The following is an 11,688-nucleotide window of genomic DNA, read 5'->3' on the forward strand; positions in this document are numbered from 1 at the left end:
CTGGCTGTTCTACCTGTCTTGGGGCTCTTTGATACTGGCTGTTGCCCTCATGTTGGACTCTGTTGCATCGTTTTACATTTTTCCGTGAGTTGCTCAAGGGCAGAGATCTAGCCTCACTCATCTTTGTATCCTCAGGGCCTGGAACACAGTAGGACAACAAGCTATTTCTCCCTTTTATCATGGAGCAAACTAAAGAAGCTATGTCATATTTCAGGGTGTTTAAAGCCCTCTTTCTGTTCTTTGCTAAAGGTGACACTTGAAAATACTCCTTTGAGTGAAAATAAAATACAGCGTGTTCCTCGGGGCTCTAATTTATCAGAAATATTTTTCAAGTTCTAGTTTTTCTATAGTAACGAGAATTATTTATGTTGATTCCCTCAAGAAGCACCAGTACTTTATCACCCCAATCATTTTCCATTTGCATAAGATACACATCAGGAATTTCTTTCTTCACGTCAAACCCAGCAGTGCGCAGAGCCAGGCTTTTAAAACGTAATTCATTAGCTTGGGTATAGGAAGTGACAAGAAGTAATTGATCTATTTCAATTTGCTCTCATAGGAACTAGCTTTTATTTTGTTGCCCCATGGACTCTTTTTATTTAGGGTATGTATTTTCCCCAAAAATTTTTATCTTTTTTTTTTCAGTTCAGAGAGGAGCAAATTTTAGACTACTTAGGCTATTTTAAATCACAAATACAGACCTGTCAGTCTAAATATCTACTTGCCTATTGCAATTAAATCTAGAAATCCGGCAATGCCAATGTCTCCTGTCTTGCTGCTGCTCTCATCTCAGCATTCTAGCCAACCCTCTTTATCCTCTGCTTTCCTCTGCCCCCACGGAGATTTTAATTTTGTTAAAACGTTTTTACTGCAGCTGTGACTCAGGCAGCTCAGTTAGCTGCAGAAACACAATGTCATTTAATATTCCAACCCACAGCCCAGACAGTTTCACATCGGGTCATTTGGAGCAGAGCTGTTGAGACTGCTTTATATGACAATGATTGGCAACACCCTGCTGTTGAAAAACAGGCAGCATGAAAAACAGCTAATGTGCTCCCAGCCATAGCTCTGTTCTCAATACCAGACCATGAAACAGAGCCAACTGAACAGAACCAAATGTGATCATCAGGTGACGGTGTAACACTAAAGCCACACTCTTGATTCCCTCTGTGTTGGTTGGATAAGACACTTTCATTCATTAATCCATTCATTCATTCAATTATATTCAAAGCGGACCTATTTCAGGATAGGCACCACACAAAGGCAATAAGACACCAAACAATAGGGGTGCACCTCCTGCAACTAACATACCTGTAGTCTGTGGGAAAATGTAGATTTCAAACAAATGTATACAGGTTGTCTGGAAAACCAAAGAAGATAGCCTTGATCACTAACAGGGAAACCAAAGGGGAGTTGAAGTGGCTCACAGAGGAAGTGAGATTTGAAGTATATTTTGAGAGATGAACCGGATATTTCCAGATGAAAAAAAGGAGTGGATATATCTCCCAACAAGGAGATACATACACAATGGCAAGAGACTGATGTTGGCAGCTAAGGTAGAAAGGAGACACAGGGTGGGATAGAGATGATGAATTCGACCTTATGTCATGTTCACAGTATCTGTGGTTGATTTGGCACTCAGATGAGATGTGGTGCTAGAAATAGAGAGTTGGAAGTTAGTGAGATAGGTTTTGAGGCTGGACATGGTGACACACACCTGTAATCCCAGCACTTTGGAAGGCCAAGGTGGAAAGGTTGCTTGAGCCCAGGACCAGCCTGGACAACATGGCAAAACTCCATGTCTACAAAAAATTTGAAAATTAGGTGCATGCCTGTGGTCCTAGCTACTTAAGAGGCTGAAATGGAAGTACCACTTGGGCCAGGAGGTTGAGGCTGTAGTGAGCTGAGATTGCACCATTGCACTCCAGCTTGGGTGACAAAACAAGGCCCTGTCTGAAAGAAAAAAGAAGAAAAAGAAAAAAAAATCACCTAAGAATGTGCAGAGTGAGAAGAAAAACGGCCCATGACTGAGCCTTTGGAACATTTAGGATCTGACTAAAGAAAAGGGACACCCAAGAAGGTGTGAAAACGTGTATCTAAGGAGTACAAAAGGAAAGTGTGTGGCGGATACACAAGGCCTTGCTTTTACAGAAACAGTCTTCCTCATTATAACATCTTTTGACCTGACAGTCATTCAGATATCTATTGAATGAATAACTTTAGATACTATTTCATTTAATTTTATCTTAGGAATGAGAAAAGTAAAGCCCAAAATTATGTAATTTGTGTAATTAGGATATTTTCTTTATCTTTTAAAAAATTTTCACTACGATATAGCTAGTATGAATTCGTTCCTTCCTTCCTTCCCTTTTTTTTTTTTTTTTTTTTGACAGAGTCTTGGTCTATCATCAAGGCTAGAGCAGAGTGGCCAATCTTGGCTCACTGCAACCTCCACCTCCTGGGTTCAAGCAATTCTCCTGCCTCAGACTCCCGAGTAGCTGGGGTTACAGGCACTTGCCATCATGCCTAGCTAATTTTTATATTTTTAGTAGAGACAAGGTTTCACCATGTTGGGCCAGGCTGGTCTTGAACTCCTGACCTGAAGTAATCCACCCACCTCGGCCTCCCAAAGTGCTGGGATTACAGACGTGAGCCACTGCTCCCGGCCTGAATTTATTTCTACTTACCCTTCTCGGGACTCATTATGCTTCCTAAATCTGGATTCATGTCTTTCTTTGAGTCAAGAAAATTCTCAACAATTATATTTAAAACTAGCACATTTTGTACATTCTTTCCTCCTGGAATGCCTAGTAGATGTGTGTAGAGGTTTTTCTTTCTATCCTCCATCTCTCATAATTTATCACATTTGTATTCTCTCATCTCCATACTGCCTTCTGGGTAACTCCTCAAATCTAATTTTCACTTCTCAAATTCTCTCCTTAGCCATATTTATCTGTTATTTAACCTGTGGCTGAGATTTTTGTTTCAATAATTAAACTTTTCATTTCTAGAAGTGTCTATCTTTTAAAAAACTATTTTTGAAATCAGCCTGGTCTTCTGGGAGCAATAGTTTTTACCTTTTTTTCTTTTCTGTCTTTAATTATGTATTTCCTTTCTACATTTTAGTCTCTAGCCAAAACATCTATTTACTGAGGCTCTTGGAATCTAATCCAGCTGTTTGGATGTTTTCTCATGGGTAGGTATATTCTCATGTTTGTGATTGTTGATAAGAACTGAGGGGCCTGGGTTTAGGGTATGTCCCTCCAGACAGGCTCTGATTTACTTTTGCTGGGTACCCTAGGATTTGACCATCCTGAGATCACAGTTGTGTCAGTTTCTCAGGCTGGGTACTCCTAGTCCACATTGGTATAAATTCTAACTTCAAACCTGTGTGAAGACAGGCCTATAGAGTGGGGGACAGAGAAATATTTAACAACAAGCTCGCTTGAGAAAAAGCCCTGATTTGGAGCATTTGTCAATTGTTTTGTAAATATTTACATAATTGCTGATTTTAAGCAGCCAACTTAAGACACTGAAGGAGGAGTTAGGAAGAAATGTGCACAAGTCAGCTCCAGCATTATACTGGGCTTATAGTGAAAACTTCTCAGGGAAAGTGTTTTTCCCCCTGGCCCAGCAACATGGGCCAAAAGAGAAATGAAAAACATGCCATTCCTCTTTGCTAATGGGTAGATGTTCTTTCCTAGTTCAGACTTTTACGAAGAGTGTCGTTTTTTCAGAGTCCCAGATTTACACAGATCAGTCTCAACTCTCCACCTACCATAAGTCCAGGACTGTGCCCTGTGCCCACATGGCCATTTAAGGGTAAGCCCCTTGGGTATGGAGCCCAGAACCACCTGCATAACTTTTAAGTTTTCAGTTCCCTCTGGATTTGGTTCCTGGGGATTTCTATTACTCTGTTGTGGACTTATCTGTGCCTTTAAAAGGATGTTTCCATCGGGCATGGTGGCTCACACCTGTAATCCTAGCATTTTGGGAGACTGAGGCAGGAGGACCACTTGAGGTCAGGATTTTGAGACCAGCCTGGCCAACATAGTGAAATCCTGTCTCTACTGAAAATACAAAAATTAGCTGGGTATGGCGGCACATGCCTATAATCCCAGTTACTTGGGAGGCTGAGGCAGGAGAATTGCTTGAGTCCGGGAGGTGGAGGTTGCAGTGAGCCGAGATGGTGCTGTACACTCCAGCCTGGGCAACAGAGCAAGGCTCTGTCTCAAAAGAAATAAAATAAAATAAATCAATATGAAAGGTTGTTTGTTACATTTAATGCAACATATCTGGGTATTGTTTGAAAAACAAACATTTTCGGGTCACTGAGTCAGCCATATTGCCAAAAAGTGGAAGTCCACAACTGCCCGGAGCTTGGCTGCTAATTTACCTCTGTTCCTAGTTCTTTCCACCAGACCTCAGAGCTGCAGTTCATTTGCATATTATATTCCAAGAGGGCCTCACAAACACCTCACACGCAACACATCTAAAACCCGAGTCTCATCCATGGCACTTTGCCTGCGTGTTCTCCATCTCAGTTAATGCCATGCCCATTCACCCAGTTTTCCAAATTAAAGCCTAATTTTGTCGAGTTATTTCTCTCTTTCTCTAAAAGTGTATCTTCTCTCGACTTATATTTCTTCTCTCATATAAGCTGCCACTATTTTCCACTGGCATTGTCGTCATAGTCTTCTAGCCTGACTCTTTGGCTGGTCTTTACTCATCTCTATTCATTTACCCATGGCTCCTGGGCCTGCCTTTCTGAGTCTTAAATCTGGAGATGTCATTTCCCTGCATAGAAAGCTCAGCTAACTTTCTGCTGTCAGCAAAATTAAGGTCCCAGTGCTTTAAATGCAATAGAAACTAAATAATTTGCCCTGCTACACACTTTTCCATAGCTTCTTTCCTGTCCCTGCCACTTTGTTTTTTGTTTGTTGTTTTTTTGAGACAGAGTCTTGCTCTGTCACCCAGGTTGGAGTGAAGTGGTGTGATGTCAATCTTTGCTCACTTCAACCTCCACCTCCTGGGTTCAGGCGATTCTCCTGCCTCAGCGTCCTTACCCTGGGATTACAGGTGCCTGCCACTACACCCGGCTAATATTTGTATTTTTAGTAGAGACAGGGTCTCACCATGGTGCTCAGGCTGGTCTCGAACTCCTGACCTCAGATAATCCACCTGCCTCAGCCTCCCAAAGTGCTGGGACTACAGGCATGTACCATCGCGTCCGGCCTGTCCCTGCCACTTTGCGTCCACTCTCTGTTTCCAACATGGAAGTGAGATACTTCCATGACTTTGCTCAAGGTGTTCTCCTGCTCTGGAATGGCCTTTGCCTTACTTCACATGTCGGAGTCTAGTGCTTCCTGGTTAATGATGCTTAGACTCCACATCTAAGATTCATCATTCCCTTCTCTATTTGATCCTAAATATATAAAGTTCATCATAGAGTACCTTGCATTGCAGTTGAATTATACTTAGAGTTTCAAGGTCCTTGAGAACACGAAACATACCCTAGATATGGTTAATGTTCTCTATCATTCCTACTGCCTAGCAAAACTTTGGGAGATTAACATACAGTTGTTAAATTGAGTTGTTATAATACAGTATTGCAAAAAGAACTCTGAAAATTTAGGAGTCAATGTCTACTAATTACAAATAACTATAAAATAATAGAGGAAAATATATATATCATATTCCAAAATATCAGTTTTTTTTTTTGAAAAGTTGTTTTTTGGCCAGCTGTTAAGAGAGAGCCTAAGCAAGTATGATAAAAATGCTCAGGACCAACTTAACCCCCCATGTCTAGCCCCCATTAACTAATCTGTTTAAATCATCAGGCATGTTTTGCAGAAGTAGTGAGGGAAAGCAATGACCTTCTCCACTGTCCCCCAGTCAATATTCTAGACAAGGCAGGGCTATGGATAGCAATGACAGGTGCCGGTGAGCAGCAACTTTGGGGAATAAATCCCAGATCTCTTGAATGGCAAGACCAATTCAATACTGGGGGTACGAAAAGATGTACAAAACATAAAATTATTAACAGATCATGGTTCTTTTTTTTTTTTTTTTTTTTTGTTCAAAAAAGCACTCTCTCTTCAAGCTTGGGTTGCAGTGGGGCGATATTGGCTCACTGCAACCTCTGCCTCCCAGGTTCAAGCGATTCTCCTGCCTCAGCCTCCTGAGTAGCTGAGATTATAGGTACGCGCCACCATGTCTGGCTAATTTTTGTATTTTTAGTAGAGATGGGGTTTCACCATATTGGCCATGCTGGTCTCGAACTCCTGACCACGTGATCCACCTGCATCAGCCTCCCAAAGTGCTGGGATTACAGGCGTGAGCCACTGCACCCTCATCAGTATTCTTTACAATTCTACCAACATTAATGAGTAAGCAAGAGGTTGTTTCTATGATTTGCTTCCTGTATAATGGACAAGAAGTTTTTAATTATTTCAAGAGAAATCTACCTTTAAAGAATGTTTAAAAAAAACACTTCTAAAATAAAAAATGTTAATCCTTATCAACTTTGTATAGTGTGACAGAAAATGAAATAGTCTAAACCCAAACCAATTAGTAGTCTTATTTTAATCAAATTTCTTTTTCTTTTATCTCATTTTTGCTACTCACTGTGTTGTCTGGTTACTCAACAAGAGGTAATTTTTCAGTAGTGAGCCTTGAAACATATCACTGGAGATATGTTTTTATGTTTAGATCCAATAAATTCTCAGTTTAATATCCTGCTAGAGCTTTGTAGATATTGTTTTTTCCTTTTCAGTTTATCAGATGACAAATGCCTCCTGATACGAGACTTTCAAGCCATACAAAGATAGTGGTGTGAAATCCCCAGGAAAGGCTCAAAAACATGCACCGAAAACAAGTTGAAATGTTAGGTTAAAGAATAGATGGAACCAAGGATGGGACTGATCAAAAATAGAAGATTAGTAGAGAAAAGAGAGAGTGAAAACAATCTTCCCATTCAAGTAAACCTTTCGTAAGCCTCGAAGAAATCTGTAGAACGCTGAGCCCCTCTGGTATAGACTTGAAGCTAACAGGAAAGAAGGGCCTGGAATAAAGGAAGCCTCAGTTGGTGGCTTTTTGGTAAGGACTAGGCAATTGAATCGTTTGATTTGAGCGCTGCTGAGCTGATACCTTCACGAAGCTGACTGCTGTATGAGATCTGACGTGTTATCAGAGTGAACAGGATAGGCCGGGGAGAGTCATGCAAGGACACGAGGAATCACAGCTTCAAAAATGCTGCAGGAGGTCTGGAAGCCACAGCTCTACCCAGATCAACTTTGAGATGCCAAGATGATCTCAGCACAGGAGCTTGATTTGTTACGAGGCACATAAAGTTATACATAGCTACCTGTTAGCTCTATGTGTATTTGGTAATGGTTAAGATTGTCTCTAGGTGTGGAAAGCTGGTTGTCCTCAATGAAAGATGATGCTGTTAGCAATTGCTTGTTTTGTGGAAAATTGAATGTAGCCCATACTTCCCCTTGGCCACATGAGTTTGAGGCAGCAATCCAGGAATATGGGTTTCCCTGAAGCTAACACAATAAAGCCTTGGACTCCGAAATATCACTTGTAAAGTTATCGAATACCTGATTCTCCTTTTTTTTTTTTTTTTTTTTTTGAGATGGAGTTTTGCTGTTGTTGCCCAGGCTAGAGTGCAGTGGCACGATCTCAGCTCACCACAACCTCCACCTTCCCGGTTCAAGTGATCTCCTGCCTCAGCCTTCTGAGTAGTTGGGATTACAGGAATGCACTGCCACGCCAGGCTAGTTTTGTATTTTGTGTGTGTGTGTGTGTGTGTGTGTGTGTGTGTGTGTGTGTGTATTTTTAGTAAAGACAGTGTTTCTCCATGTTGGTCAGGCTGGTCTAACTCCCCGACATCAGGTGACCCACCCCCCACAGCCTCCCAATGTCCTGGGCTTACAGGCATGAGGCACCTCGCCTCGCTCATTCTCCATTTTTAAAAACCAAGTCATGAAAATGCCCTTATTTCTTAGGGACTCTTTCAGTTACACCTAGCTTGGCTAAAAGAAGATTTAACAGCTCACACAACCAGGTAGGTGAGGAGCGTTGTTGGAAAGGACCAGAGCAGGGTCTTGGTGTTGCCCGCACTTTCCCTTTTCCCGTCATCTCCTTTATTTCAGCTTTTATTTTTGGCCTTATTCTCCCAGACTGGGTGATTTCATCAAATGAACCATAGTTAGTAGCAGTTTCTGAGCTCACAGTTTCCCAATTTCTTAACTAAAGAGGAAAGAGCTCTTCCCTATGGCTCTTGTTAAAAACAAAATCACAGGGAAGGATCCCAAGTGGCCGGGATGGATCTCGCTCCACCTCCAAATCAGTCACTGAGGTTAGCATGTTGGTTCCTGGCATCACATCAATGCAAAACTAACGTTCACAAATTCAACTATGAGAATTAAATGAGGGAAAAACAAGACAGAGATTGCATGAGTGATAGGTGAGCCAGGAAATATGAATCTGCAGCTACCAAGGTCAGCCTCAATTCCCCATACTTGTCATGGCCTGAGCATCTGGAAGAAAGATCAGGGGGTTCTTTCTTATACTATGACCTCAAATGCAGGCTGGCCACTCTGCCTGGTAATCAGCTATTCTCATACCGGAAAAAGAATGTCATTGTGGCCTTGAAAAAAAAAGATTATGATATTGTTAGAAGTATTTAAAGGATTTTCAAGGGCAATTTTACTTACTTATAAATGAATTTCCCCCCACAAACTGATATTAAAATCTAAGCCCTGCTTAGGGCTACCTTGAACGCTTATTAAGATGGGCTCAGAGTAGATATGGGAGGCCCATCCCTAAGCTATCACTGACAGCTCAGAAGTGGGGTCCCTTGGGAAAGGAGTAGCTTCCATTTGGACTTTATGGTAGGAGTCATTGGAGGTGTGATTCCTCCCAAAAGGGAGGGTCCATTTCCCGGAAGAACAGGGGAACAGTGCTGAGAGCAAAATAATTGAGGTAAACAACATCGGACTCACTACATGGACCAGAGGCATCCACCGAGGGTTTAAGTGTCTAAGCGCCCTCCTCCATGTTGACATTCCTGGGTCCATTTCCCTTCGGCTCCTCCCCACACCTCACCTCTTGGCTTCCTGGTCCCATTGAGAGACCAGGACCACTTTTATCATTGTCCAATTTACATTCACTTCATTCCCAAACTACTGCTTGCTCTAGGGTTCTTGTGTCTCAATGTCTTCTTCCCACTCATATCAAACTGTTATTCAGCTACAAGACATATTTACCTCTGATCCTGGAGCTGCCCTCTCCACACAGAACCAGGCCAAAATTCCCTAGGGAACAAGAGAGGGCCTCAACCCCCACTGCCTCCTCTTCACCCTTCCCCAGACAGCATCCCTAGCCCAGGCTGATGCACCTCCTCTTCACCCACCTAGTATATTTCTTGCAATTTAGGGTTTATTTCCTAAAAGCATGGAGATCGTAGCCCCTGGAGGCCACCATGCCATCTCAGTTTTCTAACAATCATCTGTCTCTAGGTAAAATTGCCAGGTGAAATATTGGAAACATCTTTTTACTAAAAAACGTATTGGTTGTTCATCTGAAATTCAAATGTAGCTGGATGTCTTGTATTTTTATTTGCTATGTCTGACAACTCTACTAGTGAGGCTTTCAGAAATATGACCTCTGGCTGGCTGGTCCACCAGGCCACCCAGACATTCCTGAGCAGGTTTTAATGTGCTTGAGTTCACCCTGAGCAAACAAGCCAGGCCCTCACTGATTTAGAGTATCCAGACTTCCAGGCCAATTGTATAAATGTAATATTGGGGATTAGTAAGTGTTTTAAGTGTGATATACTTTTTAGGCACAGAAAATAATCCTTGGATATATCCATCATTAGTTATTAAAGAGTAATTAATGTTGTTAGAAATGGGCATTTATTCTGTAAAATAGACTTAATTATATAAAGCAAGTGTAATCAACAGGCCATGTTGCTTTTAGATACAAATCAGCTAAGAACAATATTCCAGTCAGCTCTCCTGTTTGACAGATATCTATTAAAGGCAAACCTTTCAGCTTCCTTTCAACAAAAGTGGCCAAATAAACGTGTCTGTACAATAGTCCCCACTTATCCTCAGGGAATGTGTCCTAAGACCCCAGTGGATGTCTGAATCTGCAGACAGTACTGAACCCTATATACGTCTGCTGTATGTTTTTTCTATGCCTACATACCTCTTATAAAGTTTATAAATTAGGCGAACTAAGATATGAACAACAATAACTGGTAATGAAGTCGGACAATTGTGACAATATACCAGCATCACTATTCTTGCACTTTGCGGCCATTATTAAACGAAATGAGGGCTCCTTGAACGCAAGCACTGGGACACTGAGACAGTTGATCTGATTGCTGAGCCTGGCCACTCAGTGACTAACAGTTGCCTGTCTGCGCTACCCACCCGTTAGTCCCTGAGTGGCCAGGCTCAGTAATCAGTTCAACAGTCTCAGTGTCCCAGTGCTTGTGTTCAAGGAATTCTTATGTTATTTAATAATGGCCCCAAAGTGCAACAGTAGTGATGCTGGCATATTGTCATAATTGTCCTATTTTATTACTATGTATTGTTGTTAACATCTTACTGTGCCTAATTTATAAATTAGGTGTGAGTGCACTGGACAAAGGTAGGATTCAAGCCCCAGGTGAGTGGGATGGAGCAGGAGGGTACATGTATTTGTTTTCACGCTGCTGATAAATACATACCTGAGACAGGCCAATTTACAAAAGAAAGAGGTTCATTGAACTTACAGTTCCACGTGGTTGGGAGACCTCGCAATCATGGCAGGTGAAAGGTATGTCTCACATGGCAGTGGCAAGAGAGAGAAGGAGAGCAAAGCAAAATGGGTTTCCCCTCATCCGTGAATAAGTAGTGAGACTTACTCACTACCACGAGAACGGTATCAGGGAAACCATCCCTGTGATTCAATTATCTCCCACCAGGTCCCACCCATAGCACATGGGAATTACGGAGCTACAATTCGAGATAAGATTTTGATGGAGACACAGCCAATCCATATCAGTATGAGATTTCATCATGCTACTCAGAACACAGGCAATTTAAAACTTAGGAAATCTTTTCCACTGAATATTTTCATACTGCAGTAACTGAAACTATAGAAAGCAAAACCACAGATTGGGGGGACTACTGTAATTCAATCTGCTCCAGTGAATTTAGAAAATTGCCTGTTTTACTACTTAAAATCCAGTATAGACTCAATATATTTGTTTGGTTATTTTAAACCTTTTCTTTGAAGGGGTAGTGATCATGTGGCGTGAGATAAGAATATAAGAATGCAAAAATTGGCCTGTGTGGTGGCTCATGCCTATAATCCCAGCAATTTGGGAGGCCAAGGCAGGCAGATCACTTGAGGTCAGGAGCTCAAGACCAGCCTGGCCAACATGGTAAGACCCCATCTCTACTAAAAATATAAAAATTAGCTGGCACGGTGTCAGGCACCTGTAATTCCAGATACTCGAGAGGCTGAGGTAGGAGAATCACTTGAATCTGGAGGGGGGCGTGTGGAGATTGCAGTGAACCAAGGTCATGATACTGCACTCCAGACTGGGCAACAGAATGAGATTCTGTGAAACAAAGAAAGAGAGAGAGAGAGAGAGAGAGAGAGAGAGAGAGAGAGAGAGAGAGA

The sequence above is a fragment of the Sapajus apella genome, unplaced genomic scaffold (genome assembly GCF_009761245.1).
Source record: "Sapajus apella isolate SASKATOON/1434 unplaced genomic scaffold, GSC_monkey_1.0 scaffold5, whole genome shotgun sequence".
In the NCBI taxonomy this organism is placed as follows: Eukaryota; Metazoa; Chordata; class Mammalia; order Primates; family Cebidae; genus Sapajus; species Sapajus apella.